Raw genomic sequence first — 21,838 nt, 5'->3', positions numbered from 1 at the left:
AAATGCTCTTGCTTGCCTCAAGCTTTGAGCACCATTGCATGCTTCACTTGTGTTGTGTACATGATTTGGCATCACTTAACATGACATTTTAGAGCATATAGACTTGCCATGTCCTCACTTCATTCACCCTTTGAGTGCCTCTAAGGGTTGTGCATTTGTTGCCTAGTTTATGCCTTAGCTTGTATGCTTGCATGCCTAGGTATCTGAACCCTCATCTCAGCATGTTTAGGTCCTTATTTTGACCTACTTAAGCTCTGTCGATGCTTAGTTCATGCATTTGTGTCATGTATTACATGTCTCATGTGTAGTCCTCTTTGCTTGTCTTAAGCTTTAAGGACCATTGCATGCCATGCTTGTGTTGATTAAGTGATTTGGCACCATTTCTTGTCTAATTTCATTGCACTTAGTGTTGCTACACTTCCATGCTTTTCATTCTTTAAGTGTTCTTGAGAGTTGCACCTTAGTGCCTTAGTTGGTGAGCCAATTGGCATGCATGTTTGCATGTGTTTTCGGTGCCTTCATTTTAGCATTATGGCCACTGTTTTGCATGAGTATATGGTTTACATGTTGCATGTTTGGTGCATTGCACATTGTTGGAAGATGCAGTGAAGCAACCCACCAGAATTTTGGGTATAGCAACCACTTGGTACACCAAGTTGGAAGATGAAGTGAAGCAAAACTGGGAAGAATTGGCTGAGGCCTTTGTCGATCAATACTCTTACAATACACAAGTTGAAATGACCACCCAAGAGCTTGAAGTAACCCACCAGAATCCTGAAGAGCCTTTTCTGGAATTTGTTGTAAGGTGGGGAGCAAAGGCAGCACAGATGACAGATCGGCCTTCTGAGAGGGATCGAGTGTGAATAATGGTGCAGAACCTTGAGCATGATATGTTGCAAAAGTTAATAGTCGCTCCACTATTCACTTGCAAAAGTTTGCATGAATTGGGGGTTCAGATCGAGAGTGTATTCAACAATGGAATCAGTCCCAGAACAAGTGAATCGATGAGGAAGGTTTTTGCAGGGAGTACCAATGCTGGCAGTAGCACTATTCCCAAACCCACTGAAATCAACACAATCGCCATAACCAATCCTTTTTCCAAATCAAGCCTACAAACAGCCAGCGAGCCCGATCTCATGGTAGAACTTTCACCCCCCTCTATATGAGCCTAACTAGCGCACTAAAAGTCCAGATGGAAAGAGGATATCTCAAACTCCTTGATCCTCAACCTCTACCTGACCCACTCTCTGCCAGACATAACCCCACTAAGTACTATGTGTACCATCAACAGCGCGGTCATGGCACCGATCGTTGTTACCGCCTTCGTCATGAGGTTCAAAATCTCATTGACAACCAGACGATAGCTCCACCTCCAGACCCCAATGCCCAAGTACCTCATCCACACCTTAATCTAATCCATATACTGCCATCCATCTATAACCCCAGCATATACATCACTGCAGCCCATCTACTCAAGCATGAGGTGTTTATCCCAGAAAGCATGGACTTATGCATGGTGGATGCACTTGAACCTCAATCATCTCAAACCCATGAACCCACTACTTCTGAGCTAATGAGAATGATTGAAGATCTTCAGAGAATTGTGGCAGATTTAGCCTTTGGGATATTGGCTCCATCATCGACCACATCACATGCCAGAAATTTCATGCCAAAAAGGTCCCCAATCTTGGGACAGGTTGCATTGGACGAAGGCCAATCTCTTCGCAAAGTGGAGGCAAATGGAAAGAACAAGGTAGGGGCAAGCATTGGTGTAGACACCCCATTTTTGACCGACCTTGAGACTCAGACGTCACCAGTTGAGCACTTGGTGATATTGCATAATGTGCTCGTTCAGAAGTTTCAGAGTCTTGGCTGCGAGCCCTGCCTCCGGACTTCCGAACCCTCTTTTGTGTCTTGCATCGGTTTGCGAACCAGACTCGGTTTTCTCTGTTTCTTTTCCTGAGGGGAGGGAGAGGTCCCGTAGACCATCTCTTAATGTCCGTAGGCTACATTTTGTGGCCGTAGGCCATTTTTCCCATTTCGGAGTCCGGTTTCCGGTTTTCGGAGCCGTCAGGCCGTGTGCCTCGGTTCGGGACCGCTTAACCATCTCTGTTTACTCTAAATTTTGGCATACATCTTATTTTCTCCCTTTCAAGGGACACTGGGGCCTGAGAAACCCACTTCGTGGCCGAACGCCACTTTCGGTGCTTGGCAGCCAAATTTCGGGATCCCGAACTGCGTGTTTTGGCCCCCGAGCATTCGTTTTGCATTGCTTTTCGTTCATTTTTGGCAGGTGCCTCTGTTTCATCACCAGGGAGGTCACTGGAGGGTGAGAGGCCAGCAATTATCTTGGCAACCAGTTATGTTCCATTTTCGCCCTCCGACACCCGTTTTTCGCACTTCCGGGCCAATGTTGAACACCTTGGAGCCATTTTCTTCAAACCCAAACCACATATTTGTGATGTACACACATGGGAGGACCCTAAAAGTTCATGGCCGGCCACTAATGTTTCTTGACCCTTTTGAACCCCTCCTTCCGAGCCAATGTTGAACACCTTGGGGGCACTTTCTTCAACCCCAAACCAAATATTTGTGATGTACACACATGGGAGGACCCTAAAAGTTTATGGCCGGCCATTAATTCCATTTGAACCTTTTGAACCCCTCCTCAAAATGGCTTTTTCTCTCTCCTGTTTCAGAGTTTCCAAATTCGAACCACAGGGTTATGTTGAGGGCACATGGGAGGACACCATTATGTGGTGGTCGGCCACTAATGTTTCTTGACCCTTTTGACCCCTAGCCGGTCGGCTAGGGGTGGTGGCCGGCCGGCCACCTGAAACAAAAATACCTGGCCGGCCATGATCCTCTCTCTGCACACTTTACAGCTGTACAGCTGTTTCCCCCAGAAAATATCTATATCCGGGGGATATTTTGTGGGGGAACAAGAGGCTCATTTTGGCTCCACTTTGGCCTAGAGTCTTCTCTCCCTCTCTTGCATTTTTTGCTGGCCTCCCAACTCAAGAAAAGGGGTTACAAGGATTGGTTGGAGCATATACATACGTATCACCCCATTTCCTTCAAGTTTTGGGCTCCATTTCTTCATCATCTTCAAGCTCTACCACTACCCCTCCATTCCAGCAGCAAGGGGAGGAATTCCAGCAGCTTAAAGTCATCAAAGTTGGTCCAAGAAGCAACAAAAGCATTGGTCTTCAAGGGTGAGTAGCATTTCCCCCTTTTTGGTCCATTTCTTGCACCTTTTGTAAGCCATACATGCTTATTGATTTGAGCTCCGACCAAAACTGAAAAGGTCATTTTTTTGAGCTCATTTTCTTGTTTCATTAAGGGATCAACCCTGTTTGAGCCCTCCATATTGCACTTGCTTCAATATCCTCCTTGAATGCCATTTTCTTGCATGCTTTGGCAGCCTATCATGCTTCTGTTTTTGGTCTTTTTACAGGCCTAGAAATAGTCTTATTTTGATCTTATTAACATGTTTTATTAAGGATCTTTGGCTGTTTGGTGAATGCTTTGCATACTTTGTGTTATAGCCACCTTTTGAGCCTCATTTTGCATTGCATTTCTAGCATGTTTGTATACTGTTTTGGAGTTTTTACAGTTCTGTAAATATGCTTATTTTTGGTGCCTCTTCAATGTTGTAGAAGGGAATTTTTCAGTTTGGGCTTTGCATATACCACTTGCCTCTTTGGCCACCTTTTGGCCCTTTTTCTTGCATGGGAGTGCAGCCATACTTGTGTTTGTTTTTGAGGTTTTTACAGTTCTGTAAAATGTCTTATTTTTTGCCCCTCTTCAATGTTGTTGAAGGGCCCTAACCTATTTGGAGTCAGCAGCTGTGAGTTGCTTCATAATCTCATGTTTAGGGCCATTTTTGCATGCCATTGTTGCCCTATCTTTGCTTGCTGTTTGGCCATGATTTGTACTGGAAAAATTCTTCTTTTGAGGCTGCCTTGCTTCTGTCTTTCCATTCCATGTACCAATTATGCATGCTTTGTATAGCTATAGTTCATTCTATGTGCCTAATTTTGCATTTCGGGAGAGATTCCATGCATCGGGTGTGTTTTCGCCTCATTTCGGGGCTGTTTTCCCCCACTTTTCATTGCTGAAAATCCATTAGCATGCTTATATGTCATTTCCATGCCATTGCATTGCGTATGCCATTGCCTCGGTTTGCGTGCCCGCGTGCACGCATTTCGAGGCACTTCATTTTCATCCATCGGCCTCTTATGTGAGTGCGGCTGAGGCTCTCTCATGTTAGTATAAGTCCATGTTGCATTCTATATGCCATTTTAGCCATATTGCATTGTGAATGCCATTGCCTCGGTTTGCGTGCCCGTGTGCACGCCTTTCGAGGCACTTCATTTTCATCCATCGGCCTCTTATGTGAGTGTGGCTGAGGCTCTCTCATGTTAGTATAAGTCCATGTTGCATTCTATATGCCATTTTAGCCATATTGCATTGTGTATGCCATTGCTTCGGTTTGCGTGCCCGTGTGCACGCATTTCGAGGCACTTCATTTCCATCTATTGGCCTCTTATGTTAGTGTGGCTGACGCTCTCTCATGTTAGTGTAAGCCCATATCCTATTTCCATGTCATTTGCATTACGTATGTCATTTTTTCGGTTTGCGTGCCCGTGTGCACGCATTTCGAGGCATCTCATTTTTATAGCATTGTGCATACTAGGTTGTATCTTAGATCGTATTCTGTCATTTTCTCGGTTTGCGTACCCGTGTGTACGCATTTCGAGACATCTCATTTTCATAGCATTGTGCATACTAGGTTGTATCTTAGATCGCATTCTGTCATTTTCTCGGTTTTCGTGCCCGTGCGCACGTATTTCGAGGCATCTCATTTTCATAGCATTGTGTATGTTAGGATTGTATCTTAGTCGCATTTCATGCATATCATGCATATTGCATCGTATCCGGGATAGGAGTTAGCCCGGGCACAGGAAACGAGGTGCATTTCGTACTCCGAGTGACGGAATGTGTCTCAATTCCCAGTCACCGACACTCCGGATTATCCATGATGGAGTTAGGTTTTAGCTGTGTTTTCATGTGCATTCATCCTATATTGAATTGTGCATTTCGACTCCTCGGCCATCATGCCTCGGTATGCGTGATTGGTGGCACGAGGATCGAGGCATGCATATATTTGTGAAAATACATTGTTATGCCCCTTTCCTGCTCTCTGTTGCAGCAAAATGAAGAATCAGCAACTTTTCGGGACTTGGGACGCTTTTCAAGAATAACTGCTAAACAGAGGCTAATTGGGGCATCCCGGTGGATTTCCGCGCAAGGCAGCCTAAATGTACATCATTCATCAGAAGCAAGGCAGTCCCTGGCTTGCATGCCAGTTTTTACTGTTTTCTTAGTTAATTCGTTAATTAAATTAGGAATTTGTACATATTTGGACTGTAATATTCTTTCATTCGGGACTGTATTATTTATTCGGACCCTCTGCGCGAGGGGACAACTGTAATAAGTGTGCGTGTGTGTGTTGTATGTCTTCCAACCCCACGTCTTTCTCCCTTTTATTTACCTGCTTATGATTGTTAGATTAGGGCATGTTTAAATTAGCATACAGTATGACAGCATGTTTGCATCATTTATCTGTATTGCATGCACCGGGCTCGGCGCATCATACTAACTGCATTGTACTTTCAATTCCAAATTGAATACATGATAGTTGTAGCATTTCATATGCCATCTTAGAATAGCCGAGCCTGCTATAGTTTCATTTTGCATGTGTTGCATTAGGCATTTTTGTATACTTAGGATCATGCATGATTCTAATGTAGTTTCTATTTTGGCTTGGAGTACTCGGTAAGTTCTATGCTTTAGCATCCTTGCATGCGTGTGAGTGACTGCCATGAATAGCATGCTTATCATGAGGCTAATTGCTTATGTGATATAACTGCCTGAGTGCCTGTGGGTGAAGGTTGGGTTATTTGAATTGGAATAATTCATCAAATGTGTGTTTTAAGCCCACTAGATAGTGGCAAAATCATGTTTTCTAAGCCCACCCGAGGGTGGCAAATCCACGTCTTAGCCTACTTGCGGGTAGCACCATCAAACCACTTTCAAATAAACAAGCATGAAATGTTTTGTTCCAATTCAGGCAACTCAGTCTATACTTGTATGCTGTGCGCATCACATAGTAACCTAGGCTAATAACCGGAATAAGAACATACAATGTTTTCAAAAATAGATATCATGGTTAGTAGAGGCCGATCTTTGATCGGGCGAGCGGGGGTGCTCACGAAGTGACCTTCCCCAATCGTACCCAAGTTCCCGAGCCGAGGCAACTTTGGTGATGACGGACACATGGCCTTAGGCAACGAGTCAGGGTTTCCTAAATTTCCCAAAATAAAATATTTAGGTGGCGACTCTGTATCTGGCAAAGCAGTCCATGTTTGGCACTTCTTTCAAAAAAATCTGTTTTCTCAAAACGATTTGCCGGATTTGGACTCTTTGGTTCAGACTTAGAACCGTGACGAATTTGAGAGTCCTGAGCTGTAGTGACCGCAAAATGAACGGAACGGGAGCTCGTTCCTCCCGGGGCGTTCGGGGACGTCTACAGTTTCTGGCGACTCTGCTAGGGATTTAGAGAACTTGACTCGAACTCATGATATCTGTTTTTGACTACACTTGTGTGTTTCTTTGTATTGCATTTGCATTGGTGCGCCTAGGACACCGTGTTTGCCATCTGCTATTCCTGAACGGTTTGCCGGAGGCTTGTCTTGTCAAGGCATGACCATAAGGCTGACCGGTTGTGGGCTCTGCCAGTATGGGAACACAAACCCCGGTTTTACCGGGGCACCCTTTTTGACCATTCGACCTTGTGCATATTCGGATCCATAGTGACCATTCCAAACTAGGACAGGTTGCTTACCCGTTTATAGGTTGTTTGAAACCGCTGCGTGCGTAGTGAAACCCTAGCTCCTAACAAAATAGGACAGGGAAACCCTACCCCTTCATAGGGGTGTTTTGGCTCTCACTTATCTGTTATGTGCTTTAGAGTGCGTCTCTACAGGAATGCATGTATCAGTGTATGAGTTTGGGCATCAGGCCTGCGGGCACCAGTTTGCGAATTTTGGCATCAGGCTTGCGGGCATTACTATCAGTATTTTGGAGTCAGCTTTACCCGTGGGTATCAGACTCAGTTTAGGGCAGAATTTTGGGGCAGAATTCAGTAGAGAGCACACTCATTCAAATAGGTTCGTATCTATTCAGGTGGAATCAGGCTGAGATGCTGTCTGTTTTCTCTTTTGCTAGGGTAGTCTGGGAACCATAGCTTCAGAAGGCTCCGATATCCCCCGAGGTTCATCGAACTTGTGCTGATAGACTTTGTCAGGTCAGAAATTCAATTCAAGGGCAACCAGTGTTCTTTCGCTGAGGCAAGGTAAAGAAAAGTCGGTCAGGGCTCATCTGTTCATCTAATCCGTCAGTCGCCAGTCACATCACCTTTGTTCGGACTCAGCAGACCGTGATGGCACAAGGTTCGGAACAATTTGCGGCCGTGACAGCAGCGCTAAATCAGGGAACTGCCATGCAAGCTGAGACCAGTATTGAAACGCAGCGCCCATCTGGGGCATCTGCCTCACATCCAGCTTTGGGACCCCAGCCGAACTTCGACCCAATTCCGCCAGTTGAAGATTTGCAGTGTCTGAATCCTCAAGAAGGGTTGGCTCACGCTCAGGTGCTTAGACCCCTGGTGCAGCCTAATGAGAAAACTCAACCCTTTCATGTTGATGAGTTCAATCTGACTGCAGTGAAAATTGCAAACCTTGAGAAGCAATTCAAAAGGGCACAGGGCCTTAACTCCATTCCTGGCATTGAGGATGGGCACACCGAGGCTTTCATCCGGCTCCCAAATAGATTCAAAATGCCATATATCGACCGTTTCGACGGGTCTGGAGATCCAATGGTACATATCCGACTTTTCTTAGATGTCCTGAAGCCGATGGGTCTGACTAAGCCACAGAAACTCTCTCTGTATGGAAGAACCCTGTCGGGTGTAGCAGCTACTTGGTATACCAAACTGGAGGATACAGTGAAGCAAAACTGGGAAGAACTGGCTGAGGCCTTTGTCGATCAGTATTCCTACAACACCCAAGTTGAAATGACCATCCAAGAGCTTGAAGCAACCCGCTAGAACCCAACAGAGCCTTTTGTGGAATTCGTTGCAAGGTGGAGAGCAAAGGCAGCACAAATGACAGATCGTCGCCCTTCTGAGAAGGATCAAGTGCAGATGATGGTCCGAAACCTCGAGCATGATATGTTGCAAAAGTTGATAGTTGCTCCACTATTCACTTTCAAAAGTTTGCATGAACTGGGGGTTCAAGTCGAGAATGCGTTCAACAGCGAGATCATTCCCAGGACAAGGGAACTGACAAGAAAGGTGATTTCAGGGAGTACCAACGCTGGTAGTAGCGCTATTCCCAAACCCACCGAAATCAATACAGTCGCCACAGCCGACCCTTTTGCCAAACCAAGCCTACAAACAGCTGGCCCAGCCCGAGCTCAGGGTAGAACTTTCACCCCCCTCTATATGAGCCTGACTAGCACACTAAAAGCCTTGATGGAAAAAGGGCATCTCAAACCCCTCGGTCCTCAACCTCTTCCCAACCCACTCCCAGCCAAACATAACCCCGCCAAGTACTGCATGTACCATCAGCACCGCGGTCATGGCACCGACCGTTGCTACCGCCTTCGTCATGAGGTCCAAAATCTCATCGACAACCGGACGATAGCTCCACCTTCAGACCCCAATGACCAAACATCTCCTGCCTACCTCAATCACATCCACATACTGCCATCCACCTTTGACCCCAGGATATACATCACCCTGGCCCATCTACCCAAGCCTGAGGTGTTTATCCCAGAAAGCATGGACTTATGCATGATGGGTGCACCTGAACCTCAACCATCTCAAACCCGTGAACCCACTGCTTCTGAGTTGATGGGAATGATTAAAGATCTTCAAAAAACCGTGACAGATCTGGCCTCTGGGACATTGGCTCCATCATCGACCACACCACATACCGGGAACTTCATGTCGAAAGACTCCCCGATGTTGGGACGGGTTGCATTTGAGGAAAGCCAATCTCTTGACAAAGTGGAAGCGACTAGTACGAGCAAGGTAGGGGCAGGCATTGGTCCCCATGAACACCTTCGGTGGGATATTGAGGCTTTGAAAGCTGAGGGACTGAACAAAGAGCAAGTCCTCGCAGTTGTTGCAAAAGCTGTGGATGACACTTTCGCTGCTCAAGTTGGGGGCGGTCTGAATCAAAGGGAACATCGGGAGAAGGACTGTCATACTAGAGACGATCCTGCTATCTCTAATCCTCCACTCGGAAGAGATCGGCAAACCAGGCCAGCACCTGCCAATCCCTTTGCTGGTGCGCCCAGTAAAAATCCACAAGCCTTGAAGTACCAACCCCGAGGTCGGAGGGTCTTCCATGCCCTCTATATGCCTTTGTCCAAAGCTCTCCAAATCCTTGTTGGACAAGGCCATCTCAAACCCCTTGAGCCTCGGCCTCTCCCGAACCCTCTTCCGGCTACACATGATACTACCCAGTACTGCGCGTACCATCAACAAACTGGCCATACTACCAACGCCTGCTTCTGTCTTCGCCATGAAGTACAGGATCTATTTGACAATGGGGTCATCCCCGCACCAGGTCCTGCAAAATCTATCGGCACTTGATCAGTGAACTTGTAGGGGATAATGTGATGTGATCGAGGGATGAACCACCTGCGGGCAGCGCCCGGTTTACTCCAGATATGGTGGACGGCATGCACTGTTTTGAGCATTTGCAAATGCTAGTTTTTGTACTGTCTGACTCGGGTATTGGGTCAGTCTTGTTCTTTTGTTTTGAGTCTGCCTTTTTTCTTTGAGTCAGTCTCTTTTTATTTTGGGTCTGTCTTGTTGTATCGAGTCAGTCCTATTGTACAGGAGTCGGGTGATTCCGGGGGGTGTTACCTCGGGCATCACCATTTTGTTTTGTGTTTGTCTTTTCTTTTTGTTTTGAGTCTATTTCTGCCAAGAAGCCAGTTGTGCTAACAGATTTGAATGAAACAACAGTGGTTTTTCACGCTCTTGTGTTTGCCTCGGCCGTGTGCCAATTGCGCCAGAAAGTTTGAATGAAACAACAGTACTTTTCGCCTACTCTTCTGCACCCCGAAATCATTGCATTGACCTAAGTTTTTCAAAACTTTTTGAACACCGCGGTGAAAACAAAGAGGAAGGGATTCCTCGGGTTTTGCAAAATTTTGATCAATTGAGAGAAAGAGAGGCGTGCTAAGCCTTTAACGAATGGAATCATGCTTGTTAGCGTAAGTACTGGGAAGGATCCTGGCTTGATCCAGATTGGTTCTACACTATCTTCAGCGCGAGCGATTTGTCGCTTTCTTAAAAATTTTCAAAAACAAAATGTTTTGCGCGGTCCTGTGAAGACTTGTGTGGAATCGCTCTTGAGATTGTGCAGCTTAGGATCGCTCTCAGCCTCGAGACTCGAGCCCTTGCTTTCAAACCTTGGGCCCATTCAGAACGTTCAACGGTCAACTACAATGTGAGGCCTGTGTGGCCAGATTCAAAGCAGCCCTCGAACAAGAGGCAAGGAAGTCGGGTCAAGAAGATCAGGTCTCATCAGAAGAAGTTTACGAAGCTAGAACAGCAGCCATTCTCCTGGATACAGATGGCTTCGAGATCCTAAAACCATTTGGCATAGACTTGTCACACTTTTATCCTTTGAGAGGCTCGCTGGGCCGAAAACCCGGAAGGGCGGTCCAGGCAAAAGTTAGAGCATGAAAAGAAGAAAAAAAAAGAACAAAAGAAAGATGCAAAGAAAAGAGCAAAAAAAAGAAAATCAAAAAAAAAAAGGAAATGAAAAGATACAAAAATTGAAAAAAGAAGAACAAAGCTCGCAAGGTCGAAAACCCGCAACGGGCGCCTTGGCAAAAGTTAGAGCCAGAAAAGGAGAGGTTAATACCCGAGTGTACCTTAACCCCGAACTACGTAAGGCCTGATTCCCATCTTTGGGATACGTAGGCAACTTCATTCTGAAGTCCAGCCGTAAAACAATTCGATTGTGTCCATGCGATGGTTCTGGTCATCTTTGTCTTCTCTGTATCTGAGGATTTGGTTGTGTTCGTCACTCTGAGAACTGCCTACAATGCGCTGCGATGTCATCCAAACAAGGGGCAACTTTCCGTTGCCATTCAATGCGCTACGGTGCCATCCAAACAAGGGGCAACTTTCCGTTGCCATTCAGTGCGCTGCGGTGCCATCCAAACAAGGGGCAACTTTCCGTTGCCATTCAATGCGCTGCGGTGCCATCCAAACAAAGGGCAACTTTCCGTTGCCATTCAAATGCGCCGCGGTGCCGTTCAAACAAGGGGCAACTTTCCGTTGCCATGCAGTTCCCCTCAAGCAAGGGGCAATCTTCCTTCAAATTCGAGGTTGTGCATCTCGAGAGTAGGTTCCGTGCTCGTTGAGCAGTGGTCGTTTGCAAAAATAGTTTTTGAGAATTTTTACTAAGGTTGACTAATCTTCTTGAAAAGTATTCCATTTTTAAAACTGGACCATTTCTTGGATCCAAAAGAGGAAAATTTTCAGTGCTCATAGCCTGACTTGCATGATTTTAAATCAGAAAATTGAGCAAGCATGATTAATCTAAATCTCATTTTGGTCAAATTTTTTTTTTAGGAGAAAACTAAAACAAAAATGGTCAAAATGATGAACTAGGGGCTCAGTTGAGTCAGGCTTCCTGTCTTTCCCATTGTCAACATTCTTGCCAAGAAGGGCATTCTACCTGCCAGAAGAGGGCACAACTGAAGTTAACAACAAAGGGCTGAAAGCTCTCTCATCCTCCAAGCAACGAGGTATCAAGCTAAGTGCGAAGCACGAACTGGAATGGGACAAGACATTCCACTCCCTTATCTGGACAGATTTGATCATAACCCCTCTGTGGGAGAAACTCACTGTTGTGAACAAGAAGAAGAATCTAGCGGAATGCTAAGGGCACGAGCCCACAATTTGCTGTTTATCCATCAACCACCCAGGGGAGGGATGAAAAATGAGAGATTGAAGAATAGAGAGAAGTGCGATGAGAGGAAAAGTGAGAAGTGGGCTTTTTTCAGAAAAACAGAGCTTGAGGGCCGAGTGATGTGAGAACTACAAATGAGAAAGGGTGGGAAACACTACCCGGCGAAACAGGCTCCCTGTGCACGTCTGAGTGTCGTGTCTTTTTGTTTTATCTCGATTCTTGTTTTGAGTCGTTTCGAGTGTTACTCGATGTGTCTAGGTTGTGTGCCTTTTATTTCCTTGTTGAGTCGCTTTCCTGTGTTCAGTCGTAGGCTCAATACCCGGTTAAGAACTCATTTCTCAATTTCAAATAAAATCGTTTTGTGCTCCGAGTGCTGTGCCATTCTCCACATTTGTACAAAACAAGATTCATTCTTTCATAAAACTGCAGGGTCCACCCCCGATAAGTGTGAGCGGTAAAACAAGGACCTATCTGAAGCTATATAAGTTCCGGACTACGAAGCAAAAGAAAATAGGGAAAATTTTGAGCATCTAAATGTGTTTCACCTTCAGAAAATTCTGCGATTGCATTCCATATGTACCTCTTCAGGCCTTGCCAGTGCCCTGAAGAATGAGCGTGCCTCTACTCCAAGCTTAAGCATGTTTCAAGCCAGAACGGCAATTAAAGCAGCAGTAGCAGATGTTATCTCTCGCCAATATGAACAGGGTGTGCCCTTTTTGAGCTGAGTGTGTTGCAAAGTCCTCTAAGAGATAAATCAGCGGCACCAGAGTACATATTTGATGCTCCTCTACTACATAGAATGTGCACTTTCATATACACTTCTGTGACATGCGTGCCGCACATCGTTATGATTCATGCATAGAATATGCTTGCTTTCGATTCTGCATAGAATTTGCTTTCAATATTGCATAAAATATGCTCCTGTTTCTTGCATAGAAAATGCTCATATCTTTTGCATAGAAAATGCACTCTTCCATACTTGCATAGAAAATGCACCTCATTTGCATAGAACATGCATTCACTCGCACTATCTTGTGCACTTACACTTTGTATCTCACTAGCATTGTCTTGTGCATCTTGTGGTTGTATCTCACTCGCACTATTTTGTGCATTGCATTTCAATCGCGCTGTTTAGCGTATCGCACTGTCTAGTGCATTTCAAATCAATCACGCTGTTTAGCGTATCGCACTGTCTAGTGCATTTCAAATCAATCGCGCTGTTTAGCGTATCGCACTGTCTAGTGCATTTCAAATCAATCGCGCTGTTTAGCGTATCGCACTGTTTAGTGCATTTCATTTCAATCGCGCTGTTTAGCGTATCGCACTGTTTAGTGCATTTCAAAATCACTCGCGCCATTTTGGGCATCGCACTGTTTTGTGCAGTTTACATTGCGCGCTATTTTACGCACATCACTCGCACTGTCTTGTGCATTTCAAATCACTCGCGCTTTCTTGCGCATTGCACTGTTTTGTGCACCTTACTTGCATTTTTGCATGCATTCCATCGCTCTATCTTGCGCATCTCACATGTACTTGTTAGTGCATTGTATCGCGCTATCTTGCGCACCTTATCTGTATCGCACTATTTTGTGTATTCACCTTGCTCGTACTGTTTTGTACACCTCTAGCATCGCACTATTTTGTGCATCTGTTTGGCACTGTTCTGTGCATTCACTCTGCATCGCACTGTCTTGTGCACTCCCCGGTCTAGGAGACCTTAAATCCTCTAAAGGTGCAATTCCTTTGGTGTTTGTCGTGCCCGAACGACTTCTGGTGGTCTGGTATAGCCACCTGCCTGTGTTTGCGGTAAGTTCCTAGGAGACCAACTGAGACGGTGGAAACTAGAGTTCGAATGGCTTATGCCTAGAACGCAAAGGTTCGGAATTTTCCGAGACTAAAGTCTGGTTTAAATACCCAGGGGCGCGTCCTCGGCTTGAAATCTGTATGGAAGCCCCATAGGTTGAGATAGCATGTATGCACCTCAATTCTGGATACTGAACCAACCTAGTCTGTCACCCTGTCGGAGAATAGGGAAAGCTGCGACCATAGTCGGGGAGAAAAGTAGTACCTGCAGTTCAACCAAGAAGAAGTGAAAGATTCCCAACAGCATGAGGTAAGTCATCGCCATTACCTCTTAGCCATTACATTGCATTTTAGCCACTACATTACAGTGCATTGCATGAATCCTCAATTTTCGAACCGGCTTCGCGTAGCGTATAAGTCCAATCTTCAAATTTTTTTTTTCTGCATATCATTTGCATTTTGCCCCTGCCTGCGGGCATACCTGCGGGCACATCTTTGTCTATCCTGTCTGCTCTGTCTAAGTCTTCGGCCTTGTCAAAAATGGGTCGTCTCTGGACTTTGACATTCACTCCCGTCATTCTTATGACTTCCGAGTTCTGCCAAAGAGGGGCAACTATAGACACCCCATTTTTGACCGACCTTGAGACTCAGACGTCACCAGTTGAGCACTTGGTGATATTGCATAATGTGCTCGTTCAGAAGTTTCAGAGTCTTGGCTGCGAGCCCTACCTCCGGACTTCCGAACCCTCTTTTGTGCCTTGCCTCGGTTTGCGAACCAGACTCGGTTTTCTCTGTTTCTTTTCCTGAGGGGAGGGAGAGGTCCTGTAGATCATCTCTCAATGTCCGTAGGCTACATTTTGTGGCCGTAGGCCATTTTTCCCATTTCGGAGTCCGGTTTCCGGTTTTCGGAGCCGTCAGGCCGTGTGCCTCGGTTCGGGACCGCTTAACCATCTCCGTTTACTCTAACTTTTGGCATACATCTTATTTTCTCCCTTTCAAGGGACACTGGGGCCTGAGAAACCCACTTCGTGGCCGAACGCCACTTTCGGTGCTTGGCAGCCCATTTTCGGGACCCCGAACTGCGTGTTTTGGCCCCCAAGCATTCGTTTTGCATTGCTTTTCGTTCATTTTTGGCAGGTGCCTCTGTTTCATCCCCAGGGAGGTCACTAGAGGGTGAGAGGCCAGCAATTATCTTGGCAACCAGTTATGTTCCATTTTCGCCCTCCGACACCCGTTTTTCGCACTTCCGGGCCAATGTTGAACACCTTGGAGCCATTTTCTTCAAACCCAAACCACATATTTGTGATGTACACACATGAGAGGACCCTAAAAGTTCATGGCCGGCCACTAATGTTTCTTGACCCTTTTGAACCCCTCCTTCCTAGCCAATGTTGAACACCTTGGGGGCACTTTCTTCAACCCCAAACCACATATTTGTGATGTACACACATGGGAGGACCCTAAAAGTTTATGGCCGGCCATTAATTCCATTTGAACCTTTTGAACCCCTCCTCAAAATGGCTTGTTCTCTCTCCTATTTCAGAGTTTCCAAATTCGAACCACAGGGTTATGTTGAGGGCACATGGGAGGACACCATTATGTGGTGGCCGGCCACTAATGTTTCTTGACCCTTTTGACCCCTAGCCGGCCGGCTAGGGGTGGTGGCCGGCCGGCCACCTGAAACAAAAATACCTGGCCGGCCATGATCCTCTCTCTGCACACTTTACAGCTGTACAGCTGTTTCCCCCAGAAAATATCTATATCCGGGGGATATTTTGTGGGGGAACAAGAGGCTCATTTTGGCTCCACTTTGGCCTAGAGTCTTCTCTCCCTCTCTTGCATTTTTTGCTGGCCTCCCAACTCAAGAAAAGGGGTTACAAGGATTGGTTGGAGCATATACATACGTATCACCCCATTTCCTTCAAGTTTTGGGCTCCATTTCTTCATCATCTTCAAGCTCTACCACTACCCCTCCATTCCAGAAGCAAAGGGAGGAATTCCAGCAGCTTAAAGCCATCAAAGTTGGTCCAAGAAGCAACAAAAGCATTGGTCTTCAAGGGTGAGTAGCATTTCCCCCTTTTTGGTCTATTTCTTGCACCTTTTGTAAGCCATACATGCTTATTGATTTGAGCTCCGACCAAAACTGAAAAGGTCATTTTTTTGAGCTCATTTTCTTGTTTCATTAAGGGATCAACCCTGTTTGAGCCCTCCATATTGCACTTGCTTCAATATCCTCCTTGAATGCCATTTTCTTGCATGCTTTGGCAGCCTATCATGCTTCTGTTTTTGGTCTTTTTACAGGCCTAGAAATAGTCTTATTTTGATCTTATTAACATGTTTTATTAAGGATCTTTGGCTGTTTGGTGAATGCTTTGCATACTTTGTGTTATAGCCACCTTTTGAGCCTCATTTTGCATTGCATTTCTAGCATGTTTGTATACTATTTTGGAGTTTTTACAGTTCTGTAAATATGCTTATTTTTTGTCCCTCTTCAATGTTGTAGAAGGGAATTTTTCAGTTTGGGCTTTGCATATACCACTTGCCTCTTTGGCCACCTTTTGGCCCTTTTTCTTGCATGGGAGTGCAGCCATACTTGTGTTTGTTTTTGAGGTTTTTATAGTTCTGTAAAATGTCTTATTTTTGGCCCCTCTTCAATGTTGTTGAAGGGCCCTAACCTATTTGGAGTCAGCAGCTGTGAGTTGCTTCATAATCTCATGTTTAGGGCCATTTTTGCATGCCATTGTTGCCCTATCTTTGCTTGCTGTTTGGCCATGATTTGTACTGGAAAAATTCTTATTTTGAGGCTGCCTTGCTTCTGTCTTTTCATTCCATGTACCAATTATGCATGCTTTGTATAGCTATAGTTCATTCTATGTGCCTAATTTTGCATTTCGGGAGAGATTCCATGCATCGGGTGTGTTTTCGCCTCATTTCGGGGCTGTTTTCCCCCACTTTTCATTTCTGAAAATCCATTAGCATGCTTATATGTCATTTCCATGCCATTGCCTCGGTTTACGTGCCCGCGTGCACGCATTTCGAGGCACTTCATTTTCATCCATCAGCCTCTTATGTGAGTGCGGCTGAGGCTCTCTCATGTTAGTATAAGTCCATGTTGCATTCTATATGCCATTTTAGCCATATTGCATTGTGTATGCCATTGCCTCAATTTGCGTGCCCGTGTGCACGCATTTTGAGGCACTTCATTTTCATCCATCGGCCTCGTATGTGAGTGTGGCTGAGGCTCTCTCATGTTAGTATAAGTCCATGTTGCATTCTATATGCCATTTTAGCCATATTGCATTGTGTATGCCATTGCTTCGGTTTGCGTGCCCGTGTGCACGCATTTCGAGGCACTTCATTTTCATCTATTGGCCTCTTATGTGAGTGTGGCTGAGGCTCTCTCATGTTAGTGTAAGCCCATATCCTATTTCCATGTCATTTGCATTGCGTATGTCATTTTTTCGGTTTGCGTGCCCGTGTGCACGCATTTCGAGGCATCTCATTTTCATAGCATTGTGCATACTAGGTTGTATCTTAGATCGCATTCTGTCATTTTCTCGGTTTGCGTGCCCGTGTGCACGCATTTCGAGGCATCTCATTTTCATAGCATTGTGCATACTAGGTTGTATCTTAGATCGCATTCTGTCATTTTCTTGGTTTGCGTGCCCGTGTGCACGTATTTCGAGGCATCTCATTTTCATAGCATTGTGTATGTTAGGATTGTATCTTAGTCGCATTTCATGCATATCATGCATATTGCATCGTATCCGGGATAGGAGTTAGCCCGGGCACGGGAAACGAGGTGCATTTCGTACTCCGAGTGACGGAATGTGTCTCAATTCCCAGTCACCGACACTCCGGATTATCCATGATGGAGTTAGGTTTTAGCTGTGTTTTCATGTGCATTCATCCTATATTGAATTGTGCATTTCGACTCCTCGGCCATCATGCCTCGGTATGCGTGATTGGTGACACGAGGATCGAGGCATGCATATATTTGTGAAAATACATTGCTATGCCCCTTTCCTGCTCTCTGTTGCAGCAAAATGAAGAATCAGCAACTTTTCGGGACTTGGCACGCTTTTCAAGAATAACTGCTAAACAGAGGCTAATTGGGGCATCCCGGTGGATTTCCGCGCAAGGCAGCCTAAATGTACATCATTCATCAGAAGCAAGGCAGTCCCTGGCTTGCACGCCAGTTTTTACTGTTTTCTTAGTTAATTCGTTAATTAAATTAGGAATTTGTACATATTTGGACTGTAATATTTGGACTGTAATATTCTTTCATTCGGGACTGTATTATTTATTCGGACCCTCTGCGCGAGGGGACAACTGTAATAAGTGTGCGTGTGTGTGTTGTATGTCTTCCAACCCCACGTCTTTCTACCTTTTATTTACCTGCTTATGATTGTTAGATTAGGGCATGTTTAAATTAGCATACAGTATGACAGCATGTTTGCATCATTCATCTGTATTGCATGCACCGGGCTCGGCGCATCATACTAACTGCATTGTACTTTCAATTCCAAATTGAATACATGATAGTTGTAGCATTTCATATGCCATCTTAGAATAGTCGAGCCTGCTATAGTTGCATTTTGCATGTGTTGCATTAGGCATTTTTGTATACTTAGGATCATGCATGATTTCTAATGTAGTTTCTATTTTGGCTTGGAGTACTCGGTAAGTTCTATGCTTTAGCATCCTTGCATGCGTGTGAGTGACTGCCATGAATAGCATGCTTATCATGAGGCTAATTGCTTATGTGATATAACTGCCTGAGTGCCTGTGGGTGAAGGTTGGGTTATTTGAATTGGAATAATTCATCAAATGTGTGTTTTAAGCCCACTAGATAGTGGCAAAATCATGTTTTCTAAGCCCACCCGAGGGTGGCAAATCCACGTCTTAGCCTACTTGCGGGTAGCACCATCAAACCACTTTCAAATAAACAAGCATGAAATGTTTTGTTCCAATTCAGGCAACTCAGTCTATACTTGTATGCTGTGCGCATCACATAGTAACCTAGGCTAATAACCGGAATAAGAACATACAATGTTTTCAAAAATAGATATCATGGTTAGTAGAGGCCGATCTTTGATCGGGCGAGCGGGGGTGCTCACGAAGTGACCTTCCCCAATCGTACCCAAGTTCCCGAGCCGAGGCAACTTTGGTGATGACGGACACGTGGCCTTAGGCAACGAGTCAGGGTTTCCTAAATTTCCCAAAATAAAATATTTAGGTGGCGACTCTGTATCTGGCAAAGCAGTCCATGTTTGGCACTTCTTTCAAAAAAATCTGTTTTCTCAAAACGATTTGCCGGATTTGGACTCTTTGGTTCAGACTTAGAACCATGACGAATTTGAGAGTCCTGAGCTGTAGTGACCCTAAAATGAACGGAACGGGAGCTCGTTCCTCCCGGGGCGTTCGGGGACGTCTACAATTGGTCCCTATGAACACCTTCAGTGGGCTGTTGAGGCTTTGAAAGCTGAAGGACTGAACAAATAGCAAGTGCTTGCAGTGATTGCAAAGACTGTAGATAACACTTTTGCCACTCAAGTTCGAGACATTTCGAAACAACGGGCAAGTCAGGAAAAGGGCTGTTATACCAGAAACACCCCTTTTAGCTCCAATCCTACACTCGGAAGAGATCATCAAAAGTCAATACCTGCCAACCCCTTTTCTGGTACATCCATAACTCCACCAACCTCGAAGTACCACCCCCGGGGCTAGAGGGTCTTCACCCCGCTTTACATGACCTTATCCAAGGCTCTTCAAATCCTTATAGAGCAAGGCCATCTCAAACCCCTTGAGCCTCAGCCTCTCTCAAATCCCCTTCCAGCTAAGCATGATGCTACCAAGTACGGTGCCTTCCATCAACAAACTGGTCATGGCACTGACATTTGTTTTCGTCTTCGCCACGAAATACAAGATTTGATTGATAATGAGGTCATCGTCGCACCAAGTCCTGTAAAGTCTATCGGCATTGGATTAGTGAACTTGGGGGATAATGTGATTATGTGATCGGGGGATGAACCACCTGCTGATGGCGCTCTTTTTACTCTAGATGTAGTGGATGGCACGCACTGTTTTGAGCAATTTAGGAATGCTATTTATTGTACTTTCTGACTTGGGTATTGAGTCAATTTTGTTGTGTTGTATTGAGTCTGTCTTGTTGTATCGAGTTAGTCCTGTGGTGTTAGAGTCAGGTGATTTCGGGGGTGTTACCTCAGACATCACTATCTTGTTTTGAGTTTGTCTTTTACACTCTTTCTTTTGAGTCTGTTTCTGCCATGAAGCCAGTTGGGCCAGAAGATCTGAATGAAACGACAGTGTTTTTTACTTACTTTTTTGTGCCTTGAAATCATTGCATTGACCTAAGTTTTTCAAAACTTTTCTAACATTGTGATGATAACAAAGAGGGAGGTATTCCTCGGGATTTGCAAAAATTTGATCGATTGAGAGAAAGAGAGGCATGCTAAGCCCTTAATGAATGAGATCAAGATTCATTAATGTGAGTACTGAGAAGGATCCTAGCTTGATCCAGATTGGTTCTACACTGTCATCACGAGCGATTGGTCGCCTTCTTAAAAGATTTGAAAAAATGTTTTGCGTGGTCCTGCAAAGACATGTATGGAATTGATCTTGAGATTGTGCAGTATAGGATCACTCTCGACCTCGAGACTCGACCCCTTTTGCTTTCAAACCTTGGACTCTAACTCAGAATGTTCAACGATCAATCACAACATAAGGCTTGTATGGCCGGATTGGAAGTAACCCTTGAACTAGGGGCAAGAAGGCCAGATCAAGAAGATCAGAAGTTATCAAAGGAAGCTTGCGAAGCTAGATCAGAAGCATCCCTTGAACTAGGGGCAACAAAAGGTCAGATGTGCTCAAAAATTCAAATATGGGTCATTTCACCAACCAATGAAGACTGGCAACAAAGCCAAATCCAAAAAACAAAAAGAAGAAAAATATTGCTGAAGGACAATCGAGTTCCTATCCACAACACTATGGTCAAATTCAACCCCCATTGGATGGACTTCTACATTATCAGCGAACAACATCCATTCTCTTGGATTCATATGGCTTAGAGATCCTCTGACCAATCAACATGGACAAGTTAAACTTTTTGTCCTTGAGAGGCTCGCTAGGCCGAAAACCCAAAAGGGAGACCTAAGCAAAAGTTAGAGCAAATGAAAAAGAACGGAAAAAAAAAAACAGAAATGAAAAAAGGAAAGAAGAAGAAAAGAACAAAAATGAAAAAAATTAAAAGAAAAAGAAAAGAAGAAGAAAAGAAAAGATGAAAAGAAAAACATAGCTCATAAGGTTGAAAACCCGAAAGGGCGGCCTTGGCAAAAGTTATAACGCAAAGGAGAGCGTCAACACTCGAGTGAACCTCCACCTGGAACTACGTACGGCCTGATTCCCATGTTTGCGATACGTAGGCAACTTCATTCTGAAGATCGGCCCTGATCATTTTCAGCCTGCTTGGCTCATCCGTGTTGATTGGTTTATCCTTGTTCAAACTCGGCTATCTTATCCATGTGAAAATTGGCTCGTCTTCGTTCAAAATCAGTTGTTTTATTCGGTTAGAAGATTCAGTTGCAAGATAATTCAAGTTCAGATCTGAGGTTGTGCATCTCAAGAGTAGATTCCATGTTGGCTGAGCAGTGGCCATTTGCAAAAATAGTTTTGAGGATTTTTAATGACGTTGACTGATTCTCTCGAAAATTATTCTATTTTTTCCAAAATTGGACCATATCTGGGACCCAAAAAGGAAAATTTTCAGTGCTCACAACCTAACTTGCATGATTTCAAATCAAAAAGTTGAACAAGCATGTTAATCAAACTCTCATATTGGTCAAAATTGTTTTAGCAGAAAACCAAAAATAAAAAATGCTCAAAATAATGAACTAGGGGCACAGTCAAGTCAGGCTTTCTGTCTTTTTCCCCTTTATCAATCCATT

The sequence above is a fragment of the Camellia sinensis genome, chromosome 9, assembly GCF_055761805.1.
Source record: "Camellia sinensis isolate YWXY chromosome 9, ASM5576180v1, whole genome shotgun sequence".
Lineage (NCBI taxonomy): Eukaryota > Viridiplantae > Streptophyta > Magnoliopsida > Ericales > Theaceae > Camellia > Camellia sinensis.
This window is presented reverse-complemented; position numbering follows the sequence as displayed.